This window comes from Acipenser ruthenus, chromosome 43 (genome assembly GCF_902713425.1).
Source record: "Acipenser ruthenus chromosome 43, fAciRut3.2 maternal haplotype, whole genome shotgun sequence".
Classification (NCBI taxonomy): domain Eukaryota; kingdom Metazoa; phylum Chordata; class Actinopteri; order Acipenseriformes; family Acipenseridae; genus Acipenser; species Acipenser ruthenus.
Window position 1 is genome coordinate 1447559 of NC_081231.1, and position 14087 is coordinate 1461645.

The window sequence follows — 14087 nt, forward strand, 5'->3', positions numbered from 1 at the left end:
AAGCCTACACATAAGGCGGAACACAACTTGTGCAGTGCTGTGCCTCTCTAGCATTACGAATCACTCAGTTGGTGGAGTGTTGCAGCACAATGAACAGGTTGTGTGGTGTTTCCGGGCAGTCCTGTTAATTGTGCAAATTATTTCATGTGATAACTTGCGATGTATCTGTTGCTATCATACTGAAGTGCATAGTGGAGACAATTTATGGGACTATTCTGCTTACTACAGTTATTTTGATCCGTTATGCAAAAATACATCAATAAATCTATCATCTTTAGGAAGTCCCAATGGAATGAACTGTTAAACCTGGCTTTACATATCTCCAGCATGGTATTAATCATTTCTGATAGATATTTTTACATGTTTCCCGCAGTCATTGATTCAGGACTGTGTTCTTAAGGGTTAAATAAGTGTTAATGAGACCATGCTCAGCTTGTGTCTCTGTGTAGTGTCATTCTCTATTAATTAAGCTCTAGCCTGGATAATAATTAATTTCTGCACGTCGACTGCAACGGAAATCACCTGTGTTTTCCTTGGCAACTATTTCAGAAATGCAACACAAAAAACTTGATAAATTCAATGACAAATGTTTCAACTAGAAGTCTTTCACAGTCTTTGAGTTTATTAAGTATCTATTGCTATTTTAAAAACGTAGCACTATTGAGAGTGTTATGAGTGTGTACTGTACTTTGCACATTGTCAGTATTATAATATTGTTAAACATCGGCTGGTACAAAACTGGTATATATAGCTAGAGCTTCAAAATGATAACCAATGGGTTAGAATCCATTTGCATACCTCTGACCACATCAGGGATAGAAATAAGCCCCCCATTGCACAGCAGTTTGATCCACTCCTGGATTACAATAAGTGTAATAAGACACACCTGAGCTTGTTACGTTACTGCCTAGGTATCCATCATGGGGTGCAAAATACAACAACAAAATTAGAATTTTAAATTGGTTTTGCGTCACCACAAAGTGCAGTATAATACATACACAAAATCTCCCTTCCTCACCCCCTGAGAGAAAGGGTGCTCCCCCCAGTCCAGTCCAGGGCAGGCTTGAGGCATGGAGACTGAACTGCTCCCTCCCTCACCCACTAAGAGAAAGGGTGCTCCCTCCAGTCCAGTCCAGGGCAGGCTTGAGGCATGGAGACTGAACTGCTCCCTCCCTCACCCACTAAGAGAAAGGGTGCTCCCTCCAGTCCAGTCCATTCAAGTTGTTGTTGCTGAAGCTGACACCCTGGGATCCTTCAAGAAGCTGCTTGATGAGGTTCTGGGATCAATAAGCTACTAACAACCAAACGAGCAAAATGGGCCGAATGGCCTCCTCTTGTTGTAAACTTTCTTATGTTCTTATGTAAGTTGCAAATCATTTTAAATTAACTAGTGTTTTCTTTTTCTTTTATTGATTCGAAAATGTCATTTTAATAATTTAGGGCAGATTAATGCCCCTCCCCCCCATTTCCTTATGCATGAGTTTGTAGAAGGTGGGGTGGAGAGGGATTATTTAAAGATGGCTTCATCTCTGTCAGTGTCTCTTAAGGAAGCTGTACAGTATAGTCATTCTGTACACGTAGGCAGTGCAGATTCACAGGATATAACCGCTGTTTAATGCATCTCCTCTTTCATTTTCAAACAAGAATGAAACCAAACTTTTCTACCAAACAAGCAAAATGCGCTGTGTTGATTTCCAGTGGTTAATCCTCATTTTACATTTCAGCTATCAAATATAAAAAATTCCTTTCTGAAATAATAGAACTGAGCTAGTATGTGCAGGGCTTGAATTATTTATAACTGCGTAAATTATTTATGGGTTATTTTTTTTCCCTTCACAAAACTCATTCATCAGTATTAGTTGCAGGATAGAGTAAAGTAGACCCACTCCCTTACCCTGAATATAAAATCTAATACGATACAACATAATATGTTGATCCGCCCATGATCTTAGCTATAATACGGTATAATGTAATGTAATACAATATTATGATGCATAAGTAATTTAGCATACATTTGAAATGACTTCAAATGTCATTTTCACCTTCTGCTTACTGTTGTGTGGTGTTTGCAGTCATTCTGAGTAGTTCTGGGTTCTCCAATATCATCCATTTTTCTCAAAATCCACCTTTTTTTGAGCTTGCCTGGAGAATCCTAAATCCCAGGACAGACTTCATTCCATTCGAATCACGTGACAATGAGACCTTTCAACTCTAGAGAGTGGGTGGAGCTGGCATTTTTACATTGCATTCAGAGCTTGTTTTGTCCAGTACCAAAATGCCAGCGCTCCACTTGGTTAGATAAACCATGTGTTGATATTTATAACCATGATTACTAACTTGGGGAAATTAAATGATCTCTGTTATAATAAGGGCAGCAGTGTGGAGTAGTTAGGGCAGCAGTATGGAGTAGTGGTTAGGGCTCTGGACTCTTGACCGGAGGGTCATGGGTTCAATCCCCGGTCGAGGACACTGCTGTTGTACCCTTGAGCAAGGTACTTTACCTAGATTGCTCCAGTAAAAAAACCAACTGTATAAATGGGGAATTGTATGTAAAAAATAATGTGATATCTTGTAACAATTGTAAGTCGCCCTGGATAAGGGAGTCTGTTAAGAAATAAATAATAATAAGACCAATTTAAGATATTATAAATTACAAAAACTGCCATTAATCATAAAAGAAAGCATTGTTTTGTTTATTTATTTGTATTTAAACTCTGTCCTCTATGCACAGGATGATATCTCTACACAGGATAAGAGGTGCTGCAATTTGATAAATCTGTTTGGTTGTCTTCTCAAGAGTGATTTCGGATATTCTTAATCTTAATTTTCTTAAGACAGACAGAGACACACAAAGACACGGACAGACAGACAGACAGACAGACAGGCAGACAGGCAGACAGACAGACAGACAGACAGACAGACAGACAGACAGGCAGACAGATAGACAGACAGGCGTATGTTCACTACTATACATAGAATATTGTATAGGGTCATTAAGTGGGGCTATTGGCCACTTTGACCTTGAGTGGGTGAAAAATCTGCTTTTATTTCACACAGCACTCTTTAGTATATATTTTTATAATATAAAGTCATACAGGAATAATAAAATCGTATAACTAATTTTAATGTGACGTAATTTCCATCTGATAGAAATGATCTGATACAAAAGTTCAGATGGCTGCATCCCATCAATGTCAGGGTCTATACTGTATGTATTATAAATACATTTCCCATGGCTGTATCACATCGATATCAGGGTCAACTACTATATATTAGAAATACATTTCAGGTGGCGGTATCACATCAATATCAGGCTTCAACTACTGTATATTATAAATACATTTCAGATAGCTGTATCAGGGTTTCCTACTGTATATATTGTAAATACATTTCAAATACATTTCAGCTGTATCACATCAATCTCAGATCTACAATCTATACTGTATGAATGAGAACGTTGCATTGACTCCCATTATAACTTAATCGTATTTTGCACTTTTGTTAACGGGTTACAGCAGCTGAAACTATCTTTGCTTTGCTTGTGCACAAAAAAAAAAGATATAGTCCTCACTTACAGCAATGTGAGGTCATACACACAAAATGCAGGGTTGCAGATAGATGGATTTCTGCAGGCTAACTCACACCAGGGTCTGTGCCTGCCTGCCTGCCTGCCTGCCTGCCTGCCTGTCTGCCTGGGATAGATCCAGCCATCTTAAAGATGCTATCGTTGATGTGTTTATGCGGCAGTGCGTGTATAAAAGCATTTCCTTTGGGACTGGCAGAGTTTCACAATACCTTACTGCGGCAAATGCTATACGGTACACTGAAAACCAGCAGCCATAGATATTAACAGCTGTCAGGAGCAAGGGTCGTTCTGTCAGTCACACAGGCAGAATGTGGCTTAGCGGTTCAAGCCCATATTGGGAGGTAGAGGGTCTGGGTACCAGTTATAAGTCAATTGACCATTTCACTTAAGAATTAATGCATCTTTTAAAGACAGGCAGCAGTGTGTGGTAGTGGTTAGGGCTCTGGACTACTGACCGGAGGGTCGTGGGTTCAATCCCCAGTGGGGGACACTGCTGCTGTACCCTTGAGCAAGGTACTTTACCTAGATTGCTCCAGTAAAAACCCAACTGTATAAATGAGTAATTGTATGTAAAAATAATGTGATATCTTGTAACAATTGTAAGTCGCCCTGGATAACGGCGTCTGCTGAGGATTAAATAATATAATAATATAATATATAAGGGTTTACCACAGTAAATTTGCTTGGTAATTTTGCAGTTTTGTACTTGATAATATATCACAGTTAATCTGATAAAGAGTATCAGATCTTGCTATCTGATTGGCAAAATGAAATACGATGCTAGCAAATGAATAAAGGTGTGTTGCACTGCATAGCACCAGCCAAAACGTTTGCCCGCTTGACATACTCTTGCATCCTTTGATTGAAGTACATACTGTTTGGGTAATCCAGCATTTAACTGTGAATGTAGCTGGAAGGGTGGAAATAAATAAAATCCAATATTGATCAATTCATATAAGAAAAAATGCAAAGTGAGGAGGAGGAGGAGGAGGAGGAGAGGGGGGCTGTTTTATATTCATCTTTGCACCCCCACCCCCACCTCATCCCTTTTCTAGCCCTAGGGAGAAACAGCGGTCTGACATTACAAAGGAATGTGCCTGCTGTTAAACACATGAAAAGGTTAGCTTGCAAAAGCCACGTCCCTGTGCTCCCAATTGAAGCTGCCTGATTCAGAGAGCCATATTATTGTGCAGGATAATAATTGATGGCTCAGAGTTAGTCCAACATAAACAGGGCAGCATTTCACAGTGTCGTTAGGGATCCCTATTTAAAATTACAGATAAAATTTAAGGGAGTGGGCGTTTAAAATACAACAACAAAATTAGAATTTTAAATTGCTGTTGCTTCACCACAAAGTGCTGTATAATACATACACAAAATCTCCCTTCCTCACCCCCTGAGAGAAAGGGTGCTCCCTCCAGTCCAGTCCAGGGCAGGCTTGAGGCATGGAGACTGAACTGCTCCCTCCCTCACCCACTAAGAGAAAGGGTGCTCCCTCCAGTCCAGTCCAGGGCAGGCTTGAGACATGGAGACTGAACTGCTCCCTCCCTCACCCACTAAGAGAAAGGGTGCTCCCTCCAGTCCAGTCCAGGGCAGGCTTGAGGCATGGAGACTGAACTGCTCCCTCCCTCACCCACTAAGAGAAAGGGTGCTCCCTCCAGTCCAGTCCAGGGCAGGCTTGAGGCATGGAGACTGAACTGCTCCCTCCCTCACCCACTAAGAGAAAGGGTGCTCCCTCCAGTCCAGTCCAGGGCACGCTTGAGGCATGGAGACTGAACTGCTCCCTCCCCCTCTAAGAGCAAGGGTGGTAAATCTATAGCTTTCCAAAGCACCAAATCACAGCATAGCGATAGACAGAGTGAGAGAGATAAGTATCACATTTTCTCGCTACAGACAAAAGCCCAACACTATCAAAGTAGTTCCCAAGGCACAGCAAAGGCTATTGATTCTGATCCAATCATTTTAGCATCTCTTGCTTGTCCTAAAGCTTACTTAGTGGATTAGCGGATTAACTTGCTCCAAGCTCCTTGGAGGGAGCGTATTTGCAATGACTCCAGACGAATCTAGAATTGCACAGCTCTGTGTTACGATATGCCAGTAAATGATGTCAATGGCTCCAGATTCCTTCTGGAAATATTGTATCCCAATGTTGTATCATTCTAATGAATATACAGAATAAAAATCTATAGCAACTGGTATAAATGATATGCCCAAGAACAATGACGTATTAGAGGGGGCTTGATTGAAGTCTTCATAAAGTTCACAACCCTAGCCAATTATTTAAGCAACCAGGACCAGGGGACACAGCTGGAAATTAAGTAGAGATTTAGGACAGAGGGAAGGAGACACTTTTTTAAAGCTTACAGTGACAGCGAGGAATTATATTGCAAAACTGAGTATGATTAATGACACTGCAGCTAATAAAGACAATAACAAAAGGAAGGAGAAAGTTTGCCCACAGGCGATGCGGGTTGATCTACAGCAGGTTTTTTTACTGCTTGGAGTGATTGTAAAACTTTGTATAATTAGCAATTCTGCACAGCACATATAAAACTGTCAGAAGCGATCTGGAATTCGCTAATTCCCTCGTAGGAATAACTACTTTGAGAAAAACAAATTAAACCGGAAAGAATTCATTAGCTCCCAAATAAATTATTAGTTGGGCGATTCATTTTTCAACGTTCCTATTACGTGACAGTAATTACACAGTTGGTACATAGTTATTACAATATCATCTAAGTGTTTGTGCCTCTGTATTTGTATACTGTTTGTATTAAAGGCGTAGTAATAGAAGAAGTTCCTAATGCTCTTTGCATTGCATCAATCAGCCTGAATCAGACAGCTGTGCGAGAGATGGGAGTCATGTGACTTAGCTTGCCTATTATGCAAGCTGAGCTACACCACTGTGTTGCATCCATAGGGTCTGGGACTGCAGACAGTAGACTTAATACTGAATACAGGGCTGGTCTTAATGTTCAATTTATATTGCTGTCAATAGGTGCAAATCAGGACTGTAAAGAGGTGAGCTTTTTTCTTGAGGTGCTCTTAAAGCAATGTTTTACTGTCTAGGGTGATAGAATACTGTTTGAAATCAGAAGTTGGGGGGAGAAAAACAGCAGCATATGTTTAATTGAATGGCGTGGGCCTTTTGTAAGTAGCAGTCGATATCTGATTAATCAAACAACACAACAGCAAGGCTGAAGTATAAATAAAGGCAGTTTCTATGTGCCGGCTAGGCACTGCTGCAGTGGGTCTGTCAGTGATTTTATTAATATTTCATAGCACGAACAGTGCTGGTGCTTAGATGCATGTCATGCCCAGAGCGCAGTATAAAAGGAGTGGGGATCGTTAATCTTTTTCGTTAATTGGAGTGGAGGACATCGCAGGTAGTTAACCCTTCGTGAGAAGCAGATACCATCCCAAGTTCAAATGTCCATTAGGCTCAGAATCTGCTTGAAGCAGGCAGTCTCACCCAGGAGTGTTAATTTCTTTAAAAAAGAGGCAAGTTTGTTACCAAGTGTTTTGAGGTAAAGAGACGCCCACGAAGAATTAGATAGCTCAAATATAGAAGGAAATGGCTTCTCATAAAACAGTTGTGTCAGTAGCAAAAACATCAGAATCAGGCCAGAGAAATTGCATCAAATGTAGTACAGACAGCAATTAAACTAAATGGTTAATTACCAGTGTTTGTTTTATTTATAGTGAATTTTGCGGTTGGATCAAACTGCAAACGCAGTAACACTGCATCAGTTTATAAACCGTGATCAGCTGGCAAGCATAATTTACAGGGAAGTTGCGTGATGTTTATTGGAGAGATAACACCTCTGCAGAAAGTGGATTATAGACAATTATGGGAAAAATCGCAAAAATGAAATACAGAAGGCGCAGGATCTTTCAGCCAATCAGAGAGCACGTTTGGTGTTCTGTATTCCACGACGCATCAGAAGCCCTATTCATGACATCATCAGCCGTGCAGCTTTCAGTTTTGTACCGCGCTGTATTCCCATATCAGCAAGGGCTGACATCGCCTGCTTTAAAAGAAATTCCTACTTCCGTTCTCTTCTCAGAATTCCATTCAACTGCAAAGTCCATTCCAAACGATGACATCACAATCGTACCTCAGCCACTTAACAGTATTCTCTTCATCACCCTTTTCTCTCTTTTTAATGAAGTTGTGAATGGACTAAATAAATGCTGGTAATGATTAGAAAACATATATAGCTGGGTTTTCAACTTGTCTATTAATAATAACGCAGTATTTTATAGTTATAGGTGTCCAAGCATCTGTGCATGGGTGAAATCAACAATGCGTAGACCCTTATATAGGTTTCCCATAAAGGCACAGCAAAGTCTAATAAAGCACAGTGAAAGCATGGTAAAGCCAAGGTAAGCATTGTAAAGCACAGAGAGGTATGGTAAAGCACAGGGAAACATTGTAAAGCACAGAGAGGTATGGTAAAGCCAAGGTAAGCATTGTAAAGCACAGAGAGGTATGGTAAAGCACAGGGAAACATTGTAAAGCACAGAGAGGTATGGGAAAGCATAGGGAAGCATTGTAAAGCACAGAGAGGTCTGGTAAAGCCAAGGTAAGCATTGTAAAGCACAGGGAAACATTGTAAAGCACAGAGAGGTATGGGAAAACATAGGGAAGCATTGTAAAGCACATATAGGTATGGTAAAGCACAGAGAGGTGTGGTAAAGCATAGGTAAGCATTGTAAAGCACACAGAGGTATGGTAAAGCACAGAGAGGTGTGGTAAAGCATAGGTAAGCATTGTAAAGCACATAGAGGTATGGTAAAGCACAGAGAGGTGTGGTAAAGCACATAGAGGTATGGTAAAGCACAGAGAGGTCTGGTAAAGCATAGGGAAGCATTGTAAAGCACAGAGAGGTATGGGAAAGCATAGGGAAGCATTGTAAAGCACAGAGAGGTCTGGTAAAGCCAAGGTAAGCATTGTAAAGCACAGGGAAACATTGTAAAGCACAGAGAGGTATGGGAAAACATAGGGAAGCATTGTAAAGCACATATAGGTATGGTAAAGCACAGAGAGGTGTGGTAAAGCATAGGTAAGCATTGTAAAGCACACAGAGGTATGGTAAAGCACAGAGAGGTGTGGTAAAGCATAGGTAAGCATTGTAAAGCACATAGAGGTATGGTAAAGCACAGAGAGGTGTGGTAAAGCACATAGAGGTATGGTAAAGCACAGAGAGGTCTGGTAAAGCATAGGGAAGCATTGTAAAGCACAGAGAGGTATGGGAAAGCATAGGGAAGCATTGTAAAGCACAGAGAGGTCTGGTAAAGCCAAGGTAAGCATTGTAAAGCACAGGGAAACATTGTAAAGCACAGAGAGGTATGGGAAAACATAGGGAAGCATTGTAAAGCACATATAGGTATGGTAAAGCACAGAGAGGTGTGGTAAAGCATAGGTAAGCATTGTAAAGCACACAGAGGTATGGTAAAGCACAGAGAGGTGTGGTAAAGCATAGGTCAGCATTGTAAAGCACATAGAGGTATGGTAAAGCACAGAGAGGTGTGGTAAAGCACATAGAGGTATGGTAAAGCACAGAGAGGTCTGGTAAAGCATAGGGAAGCATTGTAAAGCACATAGAGGTATGGTAAAGCACTGAGAGGTGTGGTAAAGCATAGGTAAGCATTGTAAAGCACAGAGAGATATGGTAAAGCATATACAAAACAAAATATGGTAAACTAAGCCTTATAAAAGTTTCCCATAGTAAAAGTAGAGCAAAGTGTAATGAAAGCATGGTAAAGCATAGGTAAGCATTGTAAAGCACACATAGATATGGTAATAACCTATATTATGTAAGGGGTAAGCTTTATACTGTTCAAGGGTATTTAAACTTTTTAATCATACACATAATTGCATTTTTTTAAAAGTCTTTCTCAGTTTCTTCAGTGTTGAAATGATGATTCTTTAATCATCACGATTTGGCATCATTTTCACCGCCAAACGCCAAGGTGTGAACTAGCTGACAAGCAGAACTTAGTGATAATTGACTCAGTCGCACGTATAGAGCCGTGTGAAAAAGCCTCACTCTTGGTAACACCATTAAGACAAAAGGGATCATATGTTCAAAGCGTCTTTTAATGAAGTCCTATTATTTTTAAAAGGAAAAAAAAAATCACGTCAGCGAGACAAAATGAGAAACAAACACCTTGATAGTTCTTGTGAGAACTTGGATTAGATCACTGGACCAAAATGGCAGTATCTCATATTGGTACCAGACAGACTATTTTTTTGATCCACTGCACTGTTAATATTTATTCCAAAGCCATTCAAAAGTTGCTTGCAATGCTGTGGTTTGCTAGTACAGTACATTGACAGATGATATGTGAACATCTTTTGAATATTAAATGCTTATGAAGGACTGAATATTAGATTTCTTAAAATTGCACGCCACAGACAAGGTCACAGACTCAAAATCTATCGTCAATATGTCTTTTAACCTTTCAAGGAGTGCAAACCACAGCTCAAAAAACGCTTATGTCTTATTAGCATTTGAGCAAATCTGATTTTTAAAGTTCCATGCGCTTTTCTACTAAGTCAACTTCCTGTGCTGTAGGGCAATCCCATTGTGTTGGTCCCATGTCCAGTGGCTGGCTCTTCTGTTAAGGCTTATTGAGCACCACAGTATGGCTATGAAGATAAGGTTCCAATTGGAATTATAAAACCTGTACAGTGTGTCACCCAGTAAGATGTGAGCATTGCAATACAATTGGTACATCAAAAAAATAACTCCATAGCTGTCTGTGGCGGAGTGTCCCGCCCCTAGTTATTATTATTTGTATTTTTGTTTGCGGCGCGGGTAAAAGCGCCGCGTCTTTTGTTATTATATTTAAAAACCCCGTGAGGATGCATGGCTGATCAGCTACTGATTATTTAACTAGCTGACAGTCATGCATCCTTACCAAACGCGTGCAGACTCTGGCCGAGGGATAATAAGATAATTACCAACTGGTTAATCCCTCGGCCAGAGTATATAAGCCTGCAGCTCTCTGCATTCTAGGTTGAGAGTGTAGAGGAGAGTACGGGAGAGCGGAGAGAGAAAGCCACATTTAGAAAAACAATTGCTAAGACGTGCTGGATTTCCCAGCACATCACTTACTTGTTTGTTTGTTCATTCGTTTGGCCCTCGTGCCCTTTTGTTTTGTGTTTTGTTTAAATATTTTATTTTTGTTTATTAATAAATACGCTTTAACCGCCCAACCATTGTTTTGGTTTCTAATTCCTGGTCCGTGACGTCACCACTGCGAGCCAGACTGCCACATATGGTGTCCTGCGTGGGACAAACAACGCCTCCAACAGCCGGACCAGGATTGAAAAGTGCGTTTTTTTTTTTGTTTGTTCGTTTTTTTTTTCAAATTAAAAATGGGGAAAAGTAGCCGGAGGAGAAAGCAGCAGCAGCAGCAACAACAGCAGCAGGAGGCGCAGCAACATCAGCCTTACCTTGCCACACTGGATATCTGCCTCACCTGCCTGAAGGGTGAGGAGTGGTGCTTCGCGGTTGGTGAGGTTGGGCACGTGGCACCAGACCAACCCCCTCCATGGCAGGAGAAAGAGGAGCCAGAGCGTCCAGTGAGGGAGGACCTGCATCCTCCAAAGAGGACGAATGCACTCTCCTCTGAGGGAGTCTGGGACTGGCTGGTGGAGCCGGGGAGGGATTATGAGGAAGCCCTCCCTGCAGTGATCAACCTCCTGTGGGCAAGAGATGGGGAGCGCTGGGAGGCCTGGGAACAGCAACACCACCCAGCTTCCCTCCCAGACATCGCAGCCATGGTGTTCAACTACCTGGCTGCGGATATGGGAGAGACCCTGCTGCTGCCGTCTCCAGCGCCAGAGGGAGAGGAGCCATCGCTGCCGTCTCCAGCGCCAGAGGGAGAGGAGCCATCGCTGCCGTCTCCAGCGCCAGAGGGAGAGGAGCCATCGCTGCCGTCTCCAGCGCCAGAGGGAGAGGAGCCATCGCTGCCGTCTCCAGCGCCAGAGGGAGAGGAGCCATCGCTGCCGTCTCCAGCATCAGAGGGAGAGGAGCCATCGCTGCCGTCTCCAGCGCCAGAGGGAGAGGAGCCATCGCTGCCGTCTCCAGCGCCAGAGGGAGAGGAGCCATCGCTGCCGTCTCCAGCGCCAGAGGGAGAGGAGCCATCGCTGCCGTCTCCAGCGCCAGAGGGAGAGGAGCCATCGCTGCCGTCTCCAGCGCCAGAGGGAGAGGAGCCATCGCTGCCGTCTCCAGCATCAGAGGGAGAGGAGCCATCGCTACCGTCTCCAGCATCAGAGGGAGAGGAGCCATCGCTACCGTCTCCAGCATCAGAGGGAGAGGAGCCATCGCTGCCATCTCCAGCATCAGAGGGAGAGGAGCCATCGCTACCGTCTCCAGCATCAGAGGGAGAGGAGCCATCGCTACTGTCTCCACCAGCAGAGGGAGAATGCCTGCTGGTTTCGCCTCCACAGCCTGGGGAGGAGCCCGAACGTCCTACGCCCGAGTGGGAGGAGCCCGAACGTCCTACGCCCGAGTGGGAGGAGCCCGAACGTCCTACGCCCGAGTGGGAGGAGCCCGAACGTCCTACGCCCGAGTGGGAGGAGCCCGAACGTCCTACGCCCAAGAGGGGGGAGTCGGTGCGTCCACAGCCCAAGAGGGAGGAGTCGGTGCGTCCACAGCCCAAGAGGGAGGAGTCGGTGCGTCCACAGCCCAAAGAGGGGGGAGTCGGTGCGTCCATAGCCCAAGAGGTGGAAGTCTGCGCTTCCACAGCCGTAGGACCCAAGCTGCAGTCCCAAGAGCCAGAAGGGGAGGAGTTACAGGCTCAACCCCCTGAATTTTTCTGGGGGGGAGAAGGGCAGGATGCTGGTGTTCCCCAGCAGCCTCTATTTATGCTGCTGAAGGGAGCACGGCACACACCAGCCCAGCCGCCACAGCAGAGGGAGCCAGCACCGCCACAGCCTCCCTCTGAGTGGCCAGCATCCGCCCCATCGCCTCTGCCTCCACCACCACCAGGAGCAGAGCAGCAGGAGCTGCCTCTGTCTCCACCACCACCAGGAGCAGGGCAGCAGGAGCTGCTTCTGTCTCCACCATCACCAGGAGCAGAGCAGCAAGAGCTGCCTCTGCCTCCGCCACCTCCACCAGCAGAGGGTGAATGCCTGCTGGTTCCACATCCACCGTCGTGGGAGGACTGCTTGCCCCTCCCACCTCCACCAGCAGAGGGTGAATGCCTGCTGGTTCCGCCTCCACCGTCGTGGGAGGACTGCTTGCCCCTCCCACCTCCACCAGCAGAGGATGAATGCCTGCTGGTTCTGCCTCAACCGTCGTGGGAGGACTGCTTGCCCCTCCCACCTCCACCAGCAGAGGATGAATACCTGCTGGTTCCGCCTCAGCCGCCGTGGGAGGACTGCTTGCCACTCCCAGCTCCACCAGCAGAGGGTGAATACCTGCTGGTTCCGTCTCAGCCGCTGTGGGAGGACTGCTTTCCCCTCCCACCTCCACCAGCAGAGGGTGAATACCTGCTGGTTCCACATCCACCGTCATGGGAAGGACTGCTCCTGCCCTGCCTCGCACCACCCAGGGATGCCTGCCTCGCATCGCCTGGGGCTGCCTGTTCCACATCGCCTGGGGTCGCCAGGGATCCTGCTTCGCCTGGGGTCGCCAGGGATCCTGCTTCGCCTGGGGTCGCCAGGGATCCTGCTTCGCCTGGGGTCGCCAGGGATCCTGCTTCGCCTGGGGTCGCCAGGGATCCTGCTTTGCCTGGGGTCGCCAGGGATCCTGCTTCGCCTGGGGTCACTACACTGTGGTCGGAGCCCCACGGAGGGGAGCTGCCGGCCATGAAGAAAGGGGGGGAGGTCAGGAGACCAGCTCCCCCAGCCGCACTTTCGCGGCCGGAGATCATGTGGTCAGAGCCCCACGAAGGGGAGCTGCCAGCCATGGAAAAGGGGGGGGAGGTCAGGAGACCAGCTTCCCCAGCCGCACTTTCGCGGCAGGAAATACTGTGGCTGGAGCCCCGTGAAGGGCAGCTGTCAGCCATGAAGAAGGGGGGGGAGGTCAGGAGACCAGCTTCCCCCGCAGCAATTTCGCTGCAGGAGAAAGGGTGGCCAGAGCCCCACGGAGGGGAGCTGTCGGCCATGAAGAAGGGGGGGCAGGTCTGGAGACCACCCCCAAAAATTTTTTGGCCAGAGGAGCTGGCCGGTGCGCGGGCCATTGGAACACTACGGCTGTTTGGGTGGGAGGAGGACATCCCACCGTGGCCGCCACCTTTGGCCCGTTGCTGCCCCTGTTCCTGCGCCGGGACTGCTGACCGGGACTTTGGGGACTAAGGGGGGAGGTGGCCGAAAAGGCCATGTGTGCTGCGCACAAGGGGGGGCATGTGTGGCGGAGTGTCCCGCCCCTAGTTATTATTATTTGTATTTTTGTTTGCGGCGCGGGTAAAAGCGCCGCGTCTTTTGTTATTATATTTAAAAACCCCGTGAGGATGCATGGCTGATCAGCTACTGATTATTTAA

The 14087-nt window shown here is 45.5% G+C and overlaps 1 protein-coding gene across 22 annotated transcripts in view; it reads left to right on the plus strand.

Annotated features, from left to right (window-relative positions):
- LOC117962483 (neurexin-2-like) overlaps window positions 1-14087 on the plus strand; it is a 431235-nt gene that overhangs the window by 344229 nt on the left and 72919 nt on the right. The gene's annotated exons all lie outside the window — the stretch shown is intronic.